At 41.7% G+C, this 21,909-nt stretch overlaps 1 pseudogene; it reads left to right on the plus strand.

Annotated features, from left to right (window-relative positions):
* The window catches only part of LOC102919831 (hsc70-interacting protein pseudogene), a 29,727-nt pseudogene extending 13,818 nt beyond the window's left edge, over positions 1-15,909 (plus strand).
* Positions 15,910-21,909: the final 6,000 nt, after the last annotated feature.

Below are 21,909 nucleotides of genomic sequence, written 5' to 3' on the forward strand. Positions count from 1 at the left end.
CTCATGGTATTAATCACATTTGTGGTATTCATAGATTACACTCGCAGTATTCATTCAAATATATATATATATATATATATATATATATATATAATTATATATATATATAATTTTATATATATATATAATATATATAATTTTAAATGTCAAACGTCATTTCTTGAAGGGGGTAGGAGGTCTTAATTACAGGCTTACAGCACAATGGGAGGACCCCGGAGGGCAGAAGTTCGCTACTGATGTTTTACAATCTTGCATCTAAGCTGTTAATGCCCATTATTCAGGATACACAGACAAGGAGCTTCCCTTAGGCATTCAGGAGGGTGGAACCTGGCAGGGAATTAGCGTTGGGAGGATATCAAGGTCAAGGTCCACAAGCAAGGCAACAGTTACCCAAAACGGGGGCCAGAGCCCTGCAGGTCCCCCTTTTATTAAAAAATGAGCTTCTGCAGGGACACTTGGCTCAATCTGGGAGGAGGGGACTGGACCTGCCTGGACTGAGTCTATTAAGTCGATCCCAGTCCTCGGGGGAGACCTTGATCTGGAGGAGGTAGGAATGCGGGATGGTCAGGGGGCAAGGGGAGGGGGGCAGGAAGGGAGAGAACAAGGGAATCTGTGGCTATTATGTAGAACTGAATAGTATTGTAAAATAAATAAAATTTAAAAAAAATAAAATAAAATAAAAATGAGCTTCTGACTTGGGTTGCATGGGACATCAGCAGGTCACCTTACCTGTCATGGAGATGCCTGCCCAGGCCACACAGGTGCTCTGCCTTAGGTTGTTGAGTGCCCCCCCCAGGCATTACCCGTCTCTGAATACCATTATGATATTGGCTCAATCGTGTGTGAGCTGCATGCTTAATTGCTGCCAAAGATCTCAAAGTGGCACTGGGCTTGCAATCTGTGTGTTCAATACAGAAAAGACCTACAGAGGTCCTATCTCACCCATAGCCAGTAGGCTAAAGGCAACTGAGCCATTCCCTTCCTTATCGAGCCATACTATACGCTGGAGTTCTTGTAAGATAGTATCCCAAAAGCAACTGGAACTTGAGTTTATAAATTTATAATTTTCAAAGCCAATCGAGATGTATATCACTACTGAATTAAATTTATCATGCCCAATAGAATGAAAGATGAACTAACTGTAGTAGATACTTTTGTTGCCAGGGTCTCCATTGTGCTAGCTGTAGTAAGCAATTATGAAATGGTAATCCCAGAAACAGTAGCAGTGGTGTGCACCATTGTTATAACAGCAACAGTGGCAGCAGCAATGTCAAATTCTCTTCTGGATTGTGTGGACATCCACTGACATGGATACAACTCCAGGAACACAAACTGCCAAGGCCCGTTTTTCGTGATCCGAGCATGACTTTGGCTGGCAGCTCTTCTGGAGAATCCAATCTCATGGCTACAGTTCCTAGGCTTACATTAATGCTTGCCAAAGCTGGCCATATTGGGCTCTCAATCTCCATTGGCATCAGAAGGGTAGATTTTTTCATGATGACCCATTAGGTCTCTGTCATGTTGGGCTTCAGCAGCAGCCACAGGGTGCGTTCAGTGCTCAGGAATCCAAAGAGGAACCTCATTGTCCTGAGGAAAGACATAAACCAAACTCCGGGGCCACACCAACACTAGATCAGGTCTCCTCCACGTGCTAGTAGAAAGATCCTTCCATTGCTCCAGAAGGTGATTTGCAACAGGAGCCCTCCAGTGCTTATCTGCATCGGATCCTCCAGCAGAATCCACTGATAAACTCCAGCAGAATCCACTGATAAAAAAAATTTAAAATACATAAAACAAGGGAAAGAGTAGAATGTGGAGAGGAATAGTGAGTCCCTAGTTCTCCCTGTTTTTAACTTTAGTAAAATGTTTGTTTGTTTAATATTTCAGATTTTTCTATTTTATTTATTTTTTATTGTTTAAAATTAATTTATTTACTTTTCTATTATCATCTTGATAGAGTATGTATTCTTATCTTAATAGTGAGATGTTTCATTGAGGCTTGCTCAGTAATTGAGTAAACCGAAATGTATTATAAGCCACAGTCGTCCTAGGGACCTCCATGCTATATATATAGCCTCCATGGTTCTGTGGGTTGTAGTCTGATTGTTCTTTATTTTATATCTAGAATCCACTTATGAGTGAGTACATACCATGACTGTCTTTCTGGGTTTGGGTTACCTCACTCAGGATGATTTTTTCTAGTTCCATCCATTTGCCTGCAAATTTCATGCTTTCATTGTTTTTCTCTGCTGAGTAGTACTCCATTGTGTATATGTACCACATTTTTCATCCATTCTTCAGTTGATGGGCATCTAGGTTGTTCCAGGTTCTGGCTATTACAAATAGTGCTGCTATGAACATAGCTGAGCATGTATCTTTATGGTATGAATCAGCATTCCTTGGGTATATGCCCAAAGTGGGATGGCTAGGTCTTGAGGTAGTTCGATTCCTAATTTTCTGAGAAACTGCCATACTGATTTCCATAGTGGTTGTACAAGCTTACATTCCCACCAACAGTGGAGGAGTGTTCCCTTTGCTCCACATCCTCTCCAACATTGACTGTCATTGGTGATTTGATCGTAGCCATTCTGACAGGTGTAAGGTGGTATCTCAGAGTCGTTTTGATTTGCATTTCTCTCATGATTAAGGATGTTGAGCATTTCTTTAAATGTATTTCAGCCATTTGTGATTCTTGTTTTGTGAATTCTCTGTTTAGCTCTTTAGCCCATTTTTTAATTGGACTGTTCAGTATTTTGATGTCTATTTTCTTGAGTTCTTTATATACTGTGGAGATCAATCCTCTGTCAGATGTGGGGTTGGTGAAGATCTTTTCCCATTCTGTTGGCTGTCTTTTTGTCTTATTGACTGTGTCTTTTGCCATGCAAAAGCTTCTCAATTTTGAGAGGTCCCATTTATTAATTGTTGTGCTCAGGGTCTGTGCTGTTGGTATTATATTTAGGAAATGGTCTCCGGTGCCAATATGTTCAAGAGTGCTTCCTACTTTCTTTTCTATTAAGTTTAGTGTAACTGGATTTATGATCAGGTCTTTGATTCACTTGGACTTGAGTTTTGTGCATGATGACAGATATGGATCTATTTGTAACCTTTTACATATTGACATCCAGTTATGCCAGCACCATTTGCTGAAGATACTTTCTTTTTTTCCATTGTATAGTTTTGGTTTCTTTGTCAAAAATCAGGTGTTTATATGTGCGTGGATTAATGTCAGGTCTTCAATTCGATTCCATTGGTCCATATGTCCGGTTTTATGCCAGTACCAAGCTGTTTTTATTACTATAGCTCTATAGTAGAGTTTGAGGTTAGGGATGGTGATGCCTCCAAAGGTTGCTTTATTGTATAGGATTCTTTAAGCTATCCTGGGTCTGAAGTTGAGTATTTTTCTTTCCAAGTCTGTGAAGAATTGTGTTGGGATTTTGATGGGGATTTCATTGAATCTGTAGATTGCTTTTGGTAAGATTGACATTTTTACTATGTTAATCCTACCTATCCATGAGCATGGGAGATCCTTCCATTTTCTGATATCTTCTTCAATTTCTTTCTTTAGAGATTTAAAGTTCTTATCAAAAAGGTCCTTCACTTGTTTAGTTAGTGTTATCCCAAAGTATTTTATATTATTTGAGGCTATTGTAAAGGGTAATGTTTCTCTGACTTCTTTCTCAGCCCTTTTATCATTTGTGTATATGAGGACTACTGATTTTTCTGAGTTGATCTTGTATCCTGCCACTTTACTGAAGGAGTTTATCAGCTATAGGAGTTCCCTGGTAGAGTTTTTGGGGTCACTTATGTATACTATCATATCATCTGCAAATAGTGAAAGTTTGACTTCTTCCTTTCCAATTTGTATCCCTTTGATCTCCTTTTGTTGTCTTATTGCTCTAGCTAGAACTTCAAGTACTATATTGAATAAATATGGGGAGAGTGGACAGCCTTGTCTTGTTTCTGAATTTAGTGGTATCTCTTTGAGTTTCTCTCCATTTAATTTGATGTTTGCTGTTGACTTGCTATAAATTGCTTTTATTATGTTTAGAAATATTCCATGTATTCCTGATCTTTCTAAGACCTTTATCATGAATGGGTGTTGGATTTTGTCAAAAGCTTTTTCAGCATCTAATGAAATGATCATGTGTTTTTTTTCTTTCAGTTTGTTTATATGCTGTATTACATTGACTGATTTTTATATGTTGAACTATCCTTGCATCCCTGGGATGAATCCTACTTGGTCGTGATGGATAATTATTTTGATGTATTCTTGGATTCAATTTGCCAATATTTTGTTGAGTATTTTTGCATCAATGTTCATGAGGGAGATTGGTCTGTAGTTCTCTTTCTTTGTTGCATCTTTGTGTGGTTTGGGTATCAGGGTAATTGTAGCCTCATAAAAAGAGTTTGGTAGTGTTCCTTCTGTTTCTATTGTGTGGAACACTTTGAAGAGTATTGGTATTAGTTCTTCTTTGAAAGTCTGGTAGAATTCTGCACTGAAACCATCTGGTCCTGGGCTTTTTTTGGTTGGGAGACTTTTGATGACTGTTTCTATTTCTTTAGGGGTTATTGGTCTATTTAAATGGCTTGTCTGGTCTTGATTTAATTTTGGTATGTGGTATTTATCCAGAAAATTGTCCATTTCTTCCTGGTTTTCCATTTTTGTGGAGTACAGGTTTTTGAAGTATGATCTGATGATTCTCTGGATTTCCTCGTTGTCTGTTGTTATGTCTCCCTTTTCATTTCTGATTTTGTTAATTTGGGTACTCTCTCTTTGCCTTTTGGTTAATTTGGCTAGGGGTTTGTCTATCTTGTTGATTTTTTCAAAGAACCAACTCTTTGTTTCATTGATTTTTTGTATTGTTCTCTTGTTTTCTATTTCGGTGATTTCAGCCCTCAATTTGATTATTTCCTGGCGTCTATTTCTCCTAGGTGAGTTTGTTTCTTTTTGTTCTAGAGCTTTCAGTTGTGCTGTTAATTCATTAGTATGGGATTGCTCCATCTTCTTCATGTGTGCATTTAGAGCTATGAATTTTCCTCTTAGCACTGCTTTCATAGTGTCCCATAAGTTTGGGTATGCTGTACTTTCATTTTCATTGAATTCTAGGAAATCTTTAATTTCTTTATTCTTCCTTGACCCATTGATGTTTCAGGTGGGCATTATTCAGTTTCCATGAGTTTGTGTGTTTTCTATAATTTTTGTTGTTGTTGAGGTCTAAGTTTAAGGCATGGTGGTCTGATAAGATACAGGAGGTTATTCCAATTTTTTTGTATCTGTTGAGATTTGTTTTGTGGCCAAGTATGTGGTCAGTTTTTGAGAAGGTTCCATGGGGTGCTGAGAAGAAGGTATATTCTTTTGTGTTAGGATGGAATGTTCTGTAGATATCTATTAAGTCCATTTGAGTCATAACATCTGTTAGGTCCTTTATTTCTTTGTTAAGTTTCAATCTGGTAGATCTATCTTTTGGTGAGAGTGGTGTGTTAAAATCTCCCACTACTAATGTGTGGGGTTTGATGTGCGTTTTAAACTTTAGTAGTGTTTCCTTTATGAATGTGGGTGCTTTTGTATTTGGAGCATAAATGTTTAGAATCGAGACTTCGATTGGTGGATTTTTCCTGTGATAAATATGTAATGTCCATCCTGATCTCTTTTGATTGATTTTAGTTTGAAGTCTATTTTATTAGATATTAGGATAGGTATACCAGCTTGTTTCTTAGGTCCATTTGCTTGGAAAGCTTTTTCCCAGCCATTTACTTGGAGGTAGTGTCTGTCTTTGAAGTTAAGGTGTGTTTCTTGTATGCAGCAGATGGATGGGTCCTATTGTCTTATCCATTCTGTTAGCCTGTGTCTTTTTATAGGTGAGTTGAGACCATTGATATTGATGGATATTAATGACCAGTGATTGTTAATTCCTGTTATTTTTTGTGGTTGTGTTGTGTTGTCCTTCTTTGGTGTATGTTGGTGTAGGATTATCTATTGCTTGATTTTTCATGGATGTGTTTAGCTTCTTTGGGTTGGATTTTCCCTTCTAGTGCTTTCTGTAGGGCTGGTTTTGTGGAAAGGTATTGATTAAATCTGGTTTTATCCTGAAATATTTTGTTTACTCCGCGTATGGTGATTGAGAGTTTTGCTGGGTATAACAGTCTGGGTTGGCATCCATGGTCTCTTAGTGTCTGCATAAAATTTGTCCATGACCTTCTAGCTTTCATAGTCTCTATTGAGAAGTCTGGTGTTATTCTGATGGGTTTGCCTTTATATGTTACTTGGTCTTTTTCCTTTGCAGCTCTTAATATTTTTTCTTTGTTCTGTGTGTTTAGTGTTTTGATTATTATGAGGCAAGGGAACTTTTTTTTTGGATCCAGCCTATTTGGTGTTCTGTAAGCTTCTTGTATCTTCATAGGTATTTCTTTCTTTAGGTTAGGAAAGTTTTCTTCTATGATTTTGTTGAATATATTTTCTGTGCCTTTGAGTTGGTATTCTTCTCCTTCTTCTATCCCTATTATTCTTAGGTTTGGTCTTTACATGGTGTCCCAAATTTCTTGGACATTTTGTGTTACGACTTTTTTGTCTTTAGTGTTTTCTTCAACTGATGAATCTATTTTCTCTATAGTTTCTTCAGTGTCAGAGATTCTCTGTTCCATCTCTTGCAATCGGCTGGTTATGCTTGTTTCTGTAGTTCCTGTTCATTTAGTCAGGATTTCTATTTCCAGCATTCCCTCAGCATGTGTTTTTTTTATTGTCTCAAATTCATTTTTCAGATCTTGGAATGTTTCTTTCATCTGTTTAATTGCTTTTTCTTGGCTTTCTTTGATTTCTTACCATTTTTGTTAGTTTTTTCTTCCATTTCGTTAAGGGAGTTTTTCATTTCCTCTTTAATGGAGTTTTTCATTTCCTCTTTAAGGGAATATTTTATTTCTTCTTTAAGGGCCTCTATCATCTTCTTAAAGCCATTTTTAGGATTGATTTCTTCTGTTTCTTCTGTCTTGGTATGTTCAGGTCTTGCAGGTGTAGAATCACTAGGTTCTGATGTTGCCATATAGGTCTTTATGTTGTTGCCTGTATTTTTGCACTGGCGTCTACTCATCTCTTCCTCTGCTTGGTGCAGGTGGTGTCTGTGTCTGAGAGTGCCTCTCTTGTTCTAATTTTTATTCTTGGTTCACTAGGAGTTCTTGATTAAATTGGTGCTATTGGGCTGTTTCTTCAGGAGCAGCTGATCTCAGTCGGTGAAGTATATACTTATGATTCTGGTAATCTGGTTTGGTGGCTGGGCAGTGCCTTCTTCTGTGTTCCCAGGTCATGTTTTGTTCCTTCATCAACTCCTCAGCTGATCTTGTTTCTTCAGACTTCAAACTGTAAGGATCTGAATCCTCTCCCGGATGGATTTCAGTTGAGCAGGGTAGTCTCACCAACACCTCCAAGTTGTTGGGTTTCGCAGGATCAGCAGCTGGGCCCTGGGTTGTCCTCAGACAGAGTGTTCAGATTCATTCTGTTTCTGTCCCATGGAGATAGCTTCCTCCCCGGGTGTTGGGGTTAAAGGTGTCCCTGTTCCAAGCTCTTGATTAAGAACTTGTTTTCAATAGCTCTTCAGCGGGTAATAGCTCAGTTTCTGGTCTTTATTGCAACTGTGTTTTAGCCGACGCCTGCTGGGCCTGCCTGCCTCCACACAGGGCTTGTCTGCCTCTACCGGGCCTGCCTGCCTCTGCCGGGCCTGTCTACTTCTTCGGACTGCCGCCAGGCCTACCTGCCTCTGTGGGCCGCCACTGGGCCGGGCCTGTCTGTCTCTGCTGGCCGCCGCCACTGGGCCTATCTCTGTACTCTTACTCTTCATCCCATCATTAGCCAAAGAAACTTAGAGCCTTTTATCAGAGTGTATCAGAAAAAGAAAAACAGACATTTGGAGGACTGCTGCACAGTGACTCTCAACTTACATTAATTTCTATCACATCACTGTGGCCTTGCAGCCAGAAAAAAAGACACTTATGATAGTCAAACAAGTGAGGCTAGAGAGATGGCCTAGTGGTTAAGAGCATTGCTGCTCTTCCAGAGGACTGAGGTTCAATTTCCAGCACCCACATGGCAGTTCACAACTGTTTGTAACTCCAGTTCCAGAGAATCTGGCACCCTCACACAGACATACATGCAGGCAACCAACACACATAAAATAAATAAATATTTTAAAAAAGAAAACAAAGTCAAGAGATCAATGAAATTGTAACTAACTTCTGGTTCATAAGGAGTCAGTGGTTCTACAAACTCAACCTTGGTGATTATCCTAGTTCAGTATTGCATAATTGAAACAACCATAGTTGAGGTTGACCTGATGAGTGAGGGTTATTATAGCTCTCCATATTCTGAGTAAAAGCCACTATAATTGTCTAGAAAAATAGTAAAATGAAGCCAACATATCATACCTAGAATAAGTGCTAAGACTGGTGCTCCCAAGTTCTTGAGGGATATGAGTGGTGGTGTCTCCCAATTCCCCATTTGCCTCAGCTCATCCCCCTGTGAAGAAGACAGGTGGCATAAGAAGATTGAGGTCTAATGGATTGTTATAGTTTTGACTTGGTAATTGTTTTTGTCACTGTTTTATCACTGTAAAAAGACACCAAAACAATGGCAATTCTTATACAAGAAAGCACTGAATTGGGTGCTTGCTTACAGTTTCAGAGATAGTTCATTTTCATCCTGGCAGTGAGCATGGAAATGGAGCAGGACCTGAGAGCTGCATCCTAATCCTCAGGCACAAAGGAGGCTGGGCCTGGCATAGGATTATGAAACCTCAAAGCCCACCCTCAGTGACACACTTCTTCATACAAGGCTACAACTACTACAACAGGGCTACATCTAATCCTTCTAATCCTTCTCAAATAGTGCCATTCCCCAATGGCTAAACATTCAAACATAGGAACCTATGGGTTCATTCTCATTCAAACCACATTCTACTCCCTGGCCCCCATAGACTTATAGCCATATCATAATATAAAATGAATTTAGTCCAACTTCAAAAGTTCCCATAATCTTTCATTTTAAAGTCTCAACACTTTAAAAATACAGTCTCTTCTGAGACTTAAGGTAACCTCTTAACTGTCACCCCTGTAAAATAAAAATCAAAAAGCAGATCACATACTTCCAACATACAATGGCACAGAATATACATTACCATTCTAAAGGGGGGAAGAAAGCATAGTAAAGAAATAATGAGCCAAAGTAAGGCCAAAAACCAGCAGGGCTAACTCCAAGTTCTGTATCTCTATGTCTGATGTCAAAGTATTCTTCAGATCTCCAACTTCTTTCAGCTTTGTTGACTTCAACACATTTTTATTTCTTGGGCTCCTCCTCTGGTCTGTATCTCTTCTTGGCAGGTACTCCAGGATTCTGGCATCTCCAACATCTTGGGGTCTCCTACACAATCCTGTCTTCCCCTTCATAGAACTTCATATGCTTCTATGGGCCTCCATGCAGGGACACCCCTGACACACATTTGACCTCACTAGTTTTCCTTGCCCACAGAGGAAGATTCCACAACTCTTTTCTTATATTTTTGACTCTAAAGCCAGAACCACATAGCCAAGGCTGTCAACTTCTGCTGCTTGATGGGGCTGGATCTTGTTCAATTATATTTATAATTATTTTCTGCTCTTTATAGCTTCCTTCACTGTTGATATTTTCTTTAATTCTTCTTCATAAGTTGGAAACTTAATTGAGTTGACTTTGCCTTGAGGTCACTACCCACTTTATTTCATTAAGCATCAGGCTTTTCTTTATATTTTTGTCTTCCTGAGCACTAGACTTTGCTCCATTACACTTCCTGGTGCTCCCTTTTTTCCTCAAACTGTACATTTTATATTTTTCTTTGCTCAGTTTGATCTTTTTCATTACAGAGCTATATAAGAGTGATTGCTAATAATCAGAGGATGCAGTCAATACTAGGCTGTCTTAAAATATTCTCTCCCAATGCCATTAATACAAAACTCTTAAATTTAGCCTCAAGTAGCTTTTTAGGAAACAGGCAAAAAAGCAGCCACATTCTTTGCCAAAATATCGAAAGAACAGGTCTCTAGGCCGCTTACTTCTTCCCCTTGGAAACTTCTTGAGCTAGGGCCCTACATTTCAAATTGCCCTCAACCATTGTCTCCCATGCTCCTACTAGGATGGCTCATTAAACCCTGCTTAAAGCATCCAACCACTTTTCTAGTCCAAATTTCCAAAAATCTTCCGTATTCGTCCAACAAACAGCGTGGTCAGGTCTGCCACAGCAGTACACCTCAGTCACTGGTACCAAGTTCTGTCCTAATTAATGTTCTATTACTGTGAAGAGACACCATGACCATGGCAACTCTTATAAGAGAAAAGCATTGAATTGAGGCTTACTTAACAGTTTCAAAGTCTTAGTCCATTATCATCATGGCAGAAGCATAGTACTGGAAAAGTAGAATTATGTCCTAATCCTCAGGTAGAGACAGAGATACTGGGCTGACATGGGCTTTTGAAATCTCAAAGCCCAACTCTAGTGACACACTTGCTCCTACAAGGCCACAGCTACTCCATCAAGGCCATACCTACCAATTATTCTCAAATAGTGCCACTCCCTGATGACTAAGCATTCAAATATATGAGCCTTGGGGGCCATTCTCATCCAAACCAGCACATTCCAGGTGTAGCCACTATACTGCATATGGCTTCATAGCTTAAACAAATTAACACATCTCCTGGTATCCTGTATGAAGCTTTTGATATGACGAACAATGCTTTCTCTGTACCTGACCCTACATTCCAATGAGGCAGTTTGCATTCAGTTGTCAGGGCTAACAATATAGCTTCACTTTCTGACCTCAGGAATATGTGTGCTCTCCAGTCTTATGTCATAGTTTAATCAACACAAAGTATTACACTGGTCCACTACAATGATACCAGAGAGTAGAAAATAAATACAACAAAAATTTAGAGGTCTTTTATTCTAAAGAAATTGATAGGAGTCCAAAAGTTTATATCATATCAAGTTAACTTTTCTAAACTAAAGGACACAGTATTAGAGCCGGTCATAAAAGAGGCACAGTGTCCTGTGAATGGACTTCTCATCTGGGTGTGTAACTAAAGTCCATGCATTCACTACCCTGAAAGTCTCCTATTTTTCAGTGGGCACAGATCATAGATGGTTCTGTAACTGATCCAGACTTACTGTGCAAATTGTCCTGCCACTTAGGCAGTATAATCCAGCAGATCCAAAGTTGCTTGACAGTGGCTGATATAGACACTGTTCCATCTTTAGCAGACACATGCAGGTGAATAACAGTGCAAGTCTTCTAGATTTTGGAGCAAAGCCCGGATAGCCTTCAAAAGTAACTACTCTACTTTTGAGAACTAACTTTTAACTTACTATTGGATATTTACAGAGACTAAATGCTTAATCATGTGCCACTAAGTTATCATAAGACTTGAATTGCCCAGCATGAACTGCATGTCATTTGACTTAAGAAGATAAAAGTTTGGGTATGTGTGACAATACTCTATCATTAAATTGAGGTTGTTAAACAAACAAAAAAGGGCAATGCAATCCAAGAAAACCCTAACAGCACAACTATTCAAAATGTTATTCATATTCTCGGCAGCCTGCCTTCTCTCTCCTAGGCATCACAGGTGGCCTTATATAAAGTTCTTTACAATCAACTAAAAAAAATCAAATATTTGGGTCTGATCTATAAATGGTTCTGCTCTGTGTGAAGGCATCACCCAAAAGTGGACAGTTGTAGCATGACAGTCCCATTCTAAACAGCTGTGAAGGAAAATCTTCCCTGTAGGCAGAACATTTGAGTAACACACCTGGTTTTTAACTATGCTTGGGATGAGAAATTTCTGGATATGTAGTTGTATACCTATTCCTGAGCTGTGAACAATGGCTTAACTGGATATTAGAACTTGGAAGGAATGTGATTGGAAAATCAGTTTTAAAAAGAAAAAGAAAGAAGGAAAGAAAAATTTGGTGATGCATTAGTTATTTTTATACTGCTGTGGTAAGACTTCGTGATGAAGGTAACTTATAGAAGAGTTTACCTTGGACTTGCTTCCAAGGGTTAAGAGCCTAACACCATCATGGTGGGGAGGACAGCAGGCAGGTATGCCTGGTACTAGAGTAATAGTTGAGAGCTCACATCTCCGCCCACGAGAAGGAAGCATACAGGGAATGCCATGGAATCTCAAAGCCCTCCTCCAGTGACACACCTTCTCCAACAAGGCTTCACCTCCTCCTAATCCTTCCCAAACAGTTCCAACTGGGTACCAAGTATTTTTAATCAAGAAACTGTTGTGTGGCAGCATTTTTTTTCTCCAGAGGTAATATGACCCCATTGGGGATTTTCCTCTGCTATACTTCACAACTAGAGACTATTACACTAGCCAAGTCTATTGTAATGGCAACAGAGTTACTGACATTGCCCAGGAAGTGGATAAAGGGTGGAAGTGCTCAGGAGTCTTATACCTGAGATTCTCCCTCCCCTGGCTCCAAGTAAAAAGTGCTAGGAAGTGGAAGATTGGTCAAAAACTAACTGGTCATCAGTTAGTTTCCATGACATTGTTATACATAATGGGGTGGGGCTTTATGGTGATGTAGTTGTTTAGGGGTTACCCATGCTCCTGTAGGTAACGATTCACGCATGCCCTATAAGCAAGCTCAAAATACTCTGGTCTCACTAAATTGAACATCGGTGAAATCATACTTTGGTCTACCATTGGTGTCTATCTGTAGTGATTTAGTATTTGTTTGCATCTCCCTAGAAAAAATTGATACAGAAATAAGTGCCCAAACATGGTAATACATAAATACCAGGGTGTCTTTAAGAATAAAGGGGCATTTCCTGAGAAGCTAGTGTTTCAGAAATTAAACACCCATCTAAGTCTCCCAAAGCTAATGATTTTCAGGTTCTTGTTTTATGAATTTAAATCATGAAATTCACAGAGCCATGGTGTAATGATTTAGCTGCTGAAGGTGCCTAGGTGGGTTGGAGCCAAGGGGTACCACCAAGTCACACCATGCAACAGATCTCACTAGAGAGGTTTATTGCAGTGTGTAGTGCAGAGGCTGCCCCTGAGCAAGAGTGAAAGTGAAAAGAGTGGGGAGAGAAGATACTTGCCTTTTCTAGCGCATGCACTTAGGGAGAGTGTGTGAATCCTGGCGACAATGTCGCATCTTTAGTGGCTGATGATGACCTGTCCTGCTGTCTCTTGGTCCCTAATGGCATGCTGGTGGGAATGCCTGAGTGCTAGCTAACACATAGAGGGTGAATTTTAGGGAGAAGTTTGTTGTGGATTCATAGACGGGCACTTAAGAGAGAAGGTGAGAGAAAACAGAGCTCATGTATAGCAGGGGTGTGAGAGGTCCCAGAAAAAAGGGTTCCATTGAACCACTACTCTAGGAGTCTTTAAAAGGACTTGTTGCAGAAACTAGGGTAAAATATAGGGAGGGGATGGGCTGGTCAGTCCAATTGGCCTAACAAGGTGTCCAGGTGAATCCTCTCAGCTTTAGTCACATGGGCATATATAGACTTTCAGTGGGGGAGTGCTCATTGAGGAGATAACAAAGAAACAAGACCCCTCTTCTGGCACTCCTGCCCTCTAGCAAGGTCATTCACAAAACTGTTGTTTCGGGGTCCCTGCCATACTTGCTCAATTTCTGTATCCTGTTTTCATCAGTGTGTTAAATATGACAAAAGATGATTGCTAACAACACTGGTTAGTCAAGAAAGGAAGCCGAAACATAATCCCTAATTCTATGGTTGTACTTTTTTGTCAGGGCGGCCAACCCTCAAATAATGATATGGAGACTTATTATTAGTTATGAAAACTTGGCCTTAGCTTAAGCTTATTCTCAACTAGCTCTTATAACAAATTAACCCGTATCTTTTAATCTTCATTCTGGCACATGGCTCATTACCTCATTACCATACTTCCCATCCTGTTTCCTCTGTGTCTGGCTGGTGACTCTGCCTTTCTTCTTCCCAGAGTTCTCTCTGACCTAAAGTCCTGCCTATACCTCCTGTCTAGCTATTGGACTTTCAGATTTTTATTACACCAATCACAGCAATACATCTTCACACAGTGTACAAGTATCTTCAGGTATGAGGTTTATCAAAACTGAAAGGGTTTCTCAGTCAGTGTTCTATTGCTATGAAAAGACACAATGACCAAGAAAACTCAAAAAAAAAAAAGCATTTAATTGGGGACTTGCTTACAGTTTCAGAAAGTGAGTCCTTTGTCATTATGGTGAGGAGCATGGCAGCATGAATGGTGCTGGGACAGTAGTTGAGAGCTGCATCCTGATCTGCATCCTGATGCTGGAAAAGTAGCTGCATCCTGATCTGCAGACCAAGAGAGGGAGACTCTGGGCTTGGCATGGCCTTTTGAAACCTCAAAGCCCACCCAGTGTGACATACTTCCTCCAACAAGGCCACATTCCCTAATCCTAATCCTTTCAAATAGTGCCACTCCTTGGTGACTAAACATTCAAATATATGAGCCTCTGTGTGCCAATATTCAAACCACCACTAGGGGCCTCAGAGTCATGGTTCGACTTCAAGGTGCATGGGGGAACATTGGAGAGAAACAATATAGTACATGGAGATCTAAATGTAACAGGGCTGTAAAAGGAAGGAGAGGCATCCCCTCAAGCTTAGAGAGGAGCTTCATTGAGAAGAAGAATAAGCCCTTCTACTCGGTCATGTTGAGCCGCGCCCGGGGCCTGGCCTCGGGTCTCCACCACTGCCCACCGCCTCCAGCCTCCTGCCTTCCAACCATGAATCCCCGCAAAGTCAGCGCGAGCTTCGGGCCTTCATGAAGATGTGTAAGCAGGATCCAAGTGTCCTGCACACCAAGAAAATGTGTTTCCTGGGGGATTGGGTGGAGAGCATGGAAGGCAGGGGCGGCAGCGGGGGAGGGGAGGGTAAAGTACCACCTGCTACTCATAAAACTAAGTCAGAAGAAAATACCGAGGAAGAAAAAAGAGATAATAAGACAGAGGAAAACATAAAGACAGATGAGTGAGGAGAGTGATCTGGAAATTGACAGTGAGGGTGTAATTGAGCCAGACACGTATGCCCCTTGAGAGATGGGAGAGGAAAATGCAGAGATCACTGAGGAGATGATGGATCAAGCAAATGGAAAGAAGGGGGCGGCCACTGGAGCCCTAAACGACGGTGAGCTGCAGAAAGCCATTGACTTGTTCACTGATGCCGTCAAGCTAAATCCTCGCTTAGCAATTTATATGCCAAGAGATCCAGTGTGTTCGCCAAGTTACAGAAGCCAAATGCTGCCATCTGAGACTGTGACAGAGCCATCGAAATAAACCCTGATGCCGCCCAGCCATACAAATGGGGAGGGAAAGCACACAGACTCCTGGGTCCCTCCGAAGAAGCAGCTCACGATCTTACCCTTGCCTGTAAACTGGATGACGACCAGGATGCCAGTGCAATGCTGAAAGAGGTTCAACCTTGGGCTCAAAAAATTGCTGAACATCAGAGAAAATTATGAGCGAAAGCGTGAAGAGTGGGAGATAAAAGGAAGGCTAGAAAGGGTGAAGAAGGCTCGAGAAGAGAGAGCCCAGAGGGAAGAAGAAACCAGAAGACAGTCCGGAACTCAACATGGCTCTTTTCCAGGTGGTGCTCCTGGAGGAATGCCTGGTAATTTCCCTGGAGTAATGTCCGGAATGGGAGGGGGGCATGCCTGGAATGGCAGGAATGCCTGGACTCAGTGAAATCCTCAGTGATCCATCGGTTCTTGCAGCCATGCAGGATCCAGAAGTCATGGTGGCTTCCCAGGATGTGGCCCAGAACCCAGCAAATACATCGAAATATTAGTGCAACCCAAAGGTTATGAATCTCATCAGTAAACTGTCAGCCAAGTTTGGAGGTCAAGTGTAATGCCGAACAGAGCCCTTGCTGAATGAAGAGCAGCTCACTTACTGGATGTTGCAATGATACAAACCAGTGCACCTCTGACCTCATCGGGAGAGCTGGGGCGCTGAGAAGATTCTCCCTGCCCTGCTGCATCAACTGCGGCTGAAGCATTTTACAGAGGTTTGCCGTTAGGGTCTTCATTCAGATAATGTTTTCCTACTAGGAAGTACAAACCTAAAACACTTTTCAACCTTAAACATATTTTTTAAAACTTTAGGGGGTGTTAATTCCTACATTTTTCTTTACTAATCTTTTTGGGGTTTTCCTTTGAATTACTGGGCAAGGAAGCTGAATATGGTCGACTTACAGCTCTCATGAATGGAAATAAAGATTTGTTAGTGGGAAGCAAATAAAACCCATTTAAGTTGATTGAGTTGGGGAAAAAAAAAGAGTAAGAATAAGAGGGGTAGATGGGTAGGAAGGGAGACAGGAGAAGCCTCTGTGCTAGGGTTGCTAGAGAAGGCAGAGGAGTCTCCTCAGAGAGCAGCCTTTGGAGCAGTCTCCCAAGCAGTCTCCCAAGGAGTCTGAGAACAATTCCAGAACAAAGGAGAAACTGATTTTCTAAAACATTTTAGGAGTGGAAGGAAGTTCCATATCCTATGTTTGGTTCAGCTTGGTATATGTACAAGGAGCATGGAGGAGCCAGATAACAAAAATTGAGAGCTTTTGAGTCATCGCATAGATGGCTTCTTAAACTCTGTCCCCAATAAGGGGATTTGGTCTATGGCCTGAAGTTGCAGGCCCTTGTTCTAATACAGTGGGGGCACAGAAGAACCAAAGATGAATTTGTGGGAGAGCAATTGTATGGTCCTGATTCTAGATAATGAGAAACTATTATTATTTTTTAATAAAAAATGGTCAATATTTTATAAATTTCCCCCACACTGTAAAACTTTTATGCAATTCTTTTCAGCTTCCCTACCTACTACAACTGCTTATGCAAAGGTCCTGTTGCATTCCACCCACCTTGCTTTATTTCCTTCGTGCCAATTCTTTTAAAACCAGCCAACCATGAAAAACTATGAGGCTGGGTTCTGGCGAATGTGGAAAAGACATAGTTACTAGGTGCTTTAAAATCAAATCAAGTGAACTTCCTGGCCTGGTGTGCTTGCTCGCCTGGTTTGGGTCATAGTTCCCCCGTTTTTCAAAAAGAGCTTGCCTTGCCTTGGTACTTTCAGTCTGTTCAAGTGTTTACTGCATAACACTGATGGTCTCCTGCCCACCAGTAGCAAGAGAAAGGAGGAGAGTGTCAGCAGGCTACTGCAGAGGTGTGGCCACTGCTGTGGGTACCCAAAGATGAAAGTGTGTACCGAGGCCAAGATGCTGCCCGCCCACTCAGCAGGAACTGGCTTGTGGAAGGGGGGATTGCAAAGGGAAAGGAATATGCAACTAGCATCCTCCATGTTAACCTCTGACCTGGAAGTTAAACTGTATAAAAGAAGATGAGATGGAGGTACTGTTGTGAACCAACAGGAAAAGAGAGCATAAGTTAAATCCATGCTAAAAAGCCTGCTGTAAGAGCACTATGCCAGAAACATGAACTATTACACGTCTTTCTCAAAGTCAGAATTTACCAGATAACAATAAATTCATAGGGTTTATTGGTTTCAATGACAGAAATCTGTTGCTTGACATTGCTGACTGCCAGGCGGTGGTGGCATACACCTTTAATCCTAGCACTCAGGAGGCAGAGGCAGGCAGATCTCAGTGAGTTCGAGGCCAGCCTGGTCTACAGAGTGAGATCCAGGACAGGCACCAAAACTACACAGAGAAACCCTGTCTCAAGAAAGCAAAAACAAACAAACAAACAAAAATATTGCTAACCTTGTTAGCCTAGCCAAGATGAGCACAGTTATCAGTTACAAATATTAACTCTCACAGCACGCAATAAATATATCTATTTGCATATATACAGGGTAAGAGTGAATACATCTTAAAGAGACTGCAGCAGAGTTCTAGAGGATTCAGGAGTTATTCAGGAGAGAGTCTTTATTGGTAAACTACTGAACCAGACCAGTGCCAGGAGAGAATTGCTGCTGGAGTTGCTGGAGTAAAGGAAATGAGGGTTTAATGTCCAGGCTGGAAAACAGGAAGACTGGCAGACAGTCAAGTAGGCCATGCAACTAGTGGGAGATCAAGCCAAGCTGAAAATCCAGGGACAGCCCAGGAGTCCCTGCTTGTAGCTCTTTGATGCAAACACAGGCATTAGATGGTGGATTGTGAATGAAAAAAAGAAATGGGAAGGGAAGGGGAGGGAGAAGGGGAGAGAAAGGAAGGGGGAGGGAAGGGGAGGGGAGGGGGAAGGGGATGGGAGGAGGGGAGGGGAGAGGGGAGGTGAGGTGGGAAGGGGAGGGGAGGGGGAAGGGGAGGGAGGAGGGGAGGTGAGGTGGGAAGGGGATGGGAGGAGAGGAGGGAAGGGGAGGGGGAGGGGAGGGGAGGGGAGGGGAGAGAGGGGGAGGGGAGGGGAAGGGAGAGGGGAGGGGAGGGGGAAGGGGAGGGGGGAGGGGAGGGGGAAGGGGAAGGGAGGGAAAGGGTAAGGAAAAAGAGAGGGGAGGGCAGGGGAGGGCAGGGGAGGGCAGGGGAGGGGAGGGGAGGGAAAGAAGAAGGGAAAAGGACATGACCGCTCCTAGGTATGGTGGAGGAGAAGGTTTATTATAGATATGTGGGAGAGCGTAGCCAGAGGCAGGGACATCTGGGAGAGTCCAGAGTGGGCATGACCAGGTTGAGCTGGGCCATGTGGGGAGAGGGGAGAGGGGGAATCAGGTGCAGCAGCCAGGATGCCAAAGGTACAAATGTATTATCTGGATTATAGGGAAGAGCCTCTGGGGGAAGGGCAGCCCAACCCCTGGGCTGGAGAGTTCAGGGTAGAAGGTAGGGTTTGAAAGTCATACCCTGTAACTGGTAGGGACTGAGGGATGCTGGGAGAACCTGGCAGCCAGGTCTCCTTTGACATGTTAAACAGGCACCTCAGCCTATGTCCAGAGTTGGAAATTTAACAGATTGGTGTGGGACTGTGTCATCCCCATGATAGACATCTATCACTTTATAGAATCCAGATGAAGGAATAGATATTCTTTCCTTAGTCTGGCATGTCTGGTGAACTGTGTGACTCAACAGGCCACACTATAACTTCTACAACAAGATTCTCTCTCTCTCTCTCTCTCTCTCTCTCTCTCTCTCTCTTGTTTTGTTGGTTTTTCTTTTAAATTTGGTTTTGTTTTTGGGGGAGGTTGCAAGGGCAGAGGGCAGATGTGAGGGGATTGGGAGGTAAATAGGATCAGAATGCATGATATGAAAGCCACTGAGAATCAACCAAAGTTAAAATTTAAAAAAAGAAAAAAAAAGAAGAAATTCATTCATGGTTTTCCAGAAAAAGATACCATGGCAGGAAACACACTTCATAGAGGCAGGGGAAATAAAGCAGTGGGTGCTGTTCATGGAAACCATGGTCTTACCTCCTAACATTCAGAAGCAGCTGGATTGATAGAACAGCAGTAACCTTTTAGGACTTGGCTATAACACATATGAGGTGGCACTATATTGGAAGATTGGGGCAAGTTTCTCCAGAAGGTCATATGTGCTCTGAATCAGTGTCCAACATATGGTATTGTTACTCTGCTAGCCAAGATTCCCAGATCCAAAATTCAAAGGTAGAAGTGGAAAAAAAAGTGTAAGACCATCATAGCTGAGGAGTATGACAAGGCTCCCAATACTCTGGAGGGTGCTGTGAGTATCCTCACTCCTCACATGATGGCTGATGAAGAAGTGGACCACCAAACTAGATGATGCATGGTTATCATTGACAGATGATATTCATTTTGATGAGTTGAAAGTTCCAGTGGAAACGGCTTTCTGGCTAGGCTTCCCCTCAGTAATGCTGGCTTTTCTTCTTTTTGTCATTAGAAAGTATTTTGTGAAGATGAAAATTGGAAATGTTATGAAATACATACAGTATTTCTCACCGATCTTTGCACTTCCTGATTTATTTATACTTGTACGGTTTCTATGTCATCCAAAGGGTTACAGTATATTTCTACAGTTAGTTTTGGTGTTCTAATTTTCTTAGATTTAGCTAGTAAGAGCTTGTTTCATTTGACATTTTTAGAGAATTTATAGCAAATTCCAGTCATTGTCTGAGTTCTTCTACAGTTATTTTCATATCCTTAAGGGAGGTGTGCTTATGAGGGTTGTTTTTGTCAAGTTGACACAAACCGGAGTCAACTGGAAAGAGAAAACTTCCCAAAGTCACTGCTTCAGTTCCTGCCTTCACTTCCCTCAGTGCTGGACTCAAGGTGATCAGGACATATAAGCCAACAAGCTGTATTTGCTCACCACTGTATTACGCAATAGAAAGCCAATTAGGAAAGAAATTAGTAGCAAAGAGCAGGCTATTCATGTGGCACACCTACCTATGGTGTTTGGGGGAGGACTGTAGAAATGTTTGGAACTTTGGAGTAAAAAAAAAATCCATCAATGTTCAAAGCTTAGTGGGCTATTCTGTAGGAGCCTGGAAGTTGAGAGCCAGATGTATGTAGATGATGGAGGCCTGACTTGTGGAGTTTCAGAGGGAAGTACAGACTCTATCATCAGGTTTGTTCACATGACGTATTTCAGTTAAGTTCCTGTGCTTTACGGTCACCTGGGACTGAAGAATAGTGTATGATGAATAAGCTACCGGCCTACATAAGCAAAGTCTTTACTTTACTGGGACAACTGAAGCTGGGGTCAGCCCTATTAAGAAGAGACCAATTATCATTGAGCTGAAATCTTTTTGGAAGTGTTTCCTCAGGATTAGCACACAGAAACTGTGGTCCAGAGAGAGTCAAGGTTGCATCTCAAGCTAGTAGCTGACCTTGGTAATGTGTAAGAGTGTTAGATGTAGTACTTAGTTTTGGCTGCATGAAACGCACAGGATTTGGTGGGGTCATGGAAAGAAGCTGAGGTTTGACACCATAAAAGGCCAGACAAGGCCACTAGTGAAGATACAGCCTCAGTTGCATTGGAAAGCACAAGATTGAGAAAGTCATGGAGAGAAGCTGAGAATTGGCACCATGTGACAGTATTAGTGTCCCTGAAGAGAGTTCAGGGGTTTGTTGGTGAAGGTGAGGCCACAGTTGCAGTAGTGATCTCAAGACATTGGAGATTCCAAGACACCAAGGACAGCAGCAGCTGATGCAGTAGAGACAGCCTGAGCCTATGAGATGAGCTGTGTGTTGTGACTGGCTGAACCAGAGAGGTCCAAAAGCCCTTTGCTAGTATAATTCCTTGTGACTTTTCAGACATTCTCCTTGTTATATTACCCACCTCTTTCCTTCTTCTACATTTACCTCTCTTCCCCTTTCCTCAAAAGTCTTCTCTTTTCCCATTTTCTCTCTCAGATCAACTCTATCCTGCTAGTCCCTTTCATAACTCCCTCCCACCTTCTTCTGTTTCTTCTATTTACCTGCATTGCCCTCCCTAAGGAGTCTCTCTTTCCCCATTTCTCCTATTAGATCACTTGTATCCTGCTATTGCCACCATCCCTAAAGAGCTCTCCCTTCCCAATGGACACATCCACAAAACTCCTGAATCTAAAGCTCACAGAAGTATAGGCAACTGAGGAAGTCTGGGAATGAGAAAAATGGCCTTCCCCAGGGAAGAGCACACCAACTGATGTCCAGTGACAAATGTCACCCCTGAAAACACACATACAGGTAGCATTATTATGGACTGGACAGGTTATATTTAGGAATACATATGTATATGCATATACATGCAATAAAAAATACAGGAAAAAATAGGCCATGAATTTGAAAGACAGCAGAGAGCAATGTAAGGGGAGATTTGAAGGTGAAGGGAGAAATGCAATTAAATTATAAACTCAAGAAGAAAACCCACAGTAAAGGCATCTGCATTGTTTCAGATTCAGCTTTGTCCATAAATCAGCCCTAAAAGATTATCAATAATGTAATTTCCATTTGTTGT

Source organism: Peromyscus maniculatus, chromosome 3 (genome assembly GCF_049852395.1).
Source record: "Peromyscus maniculatus bairdii isolate BWxNUB_F1_BW_parent chromosome 3, HU_Pman_BW_mat_3.1, whole genome shotgun sequence".
In the NCBI taxonomy this organism is placed as follows: Eukaryota; Metazoa; Chordata; class Mammalia; order Rodentia; family Cricetidae; genus Peromyscus; species Peromyscus maniculatus.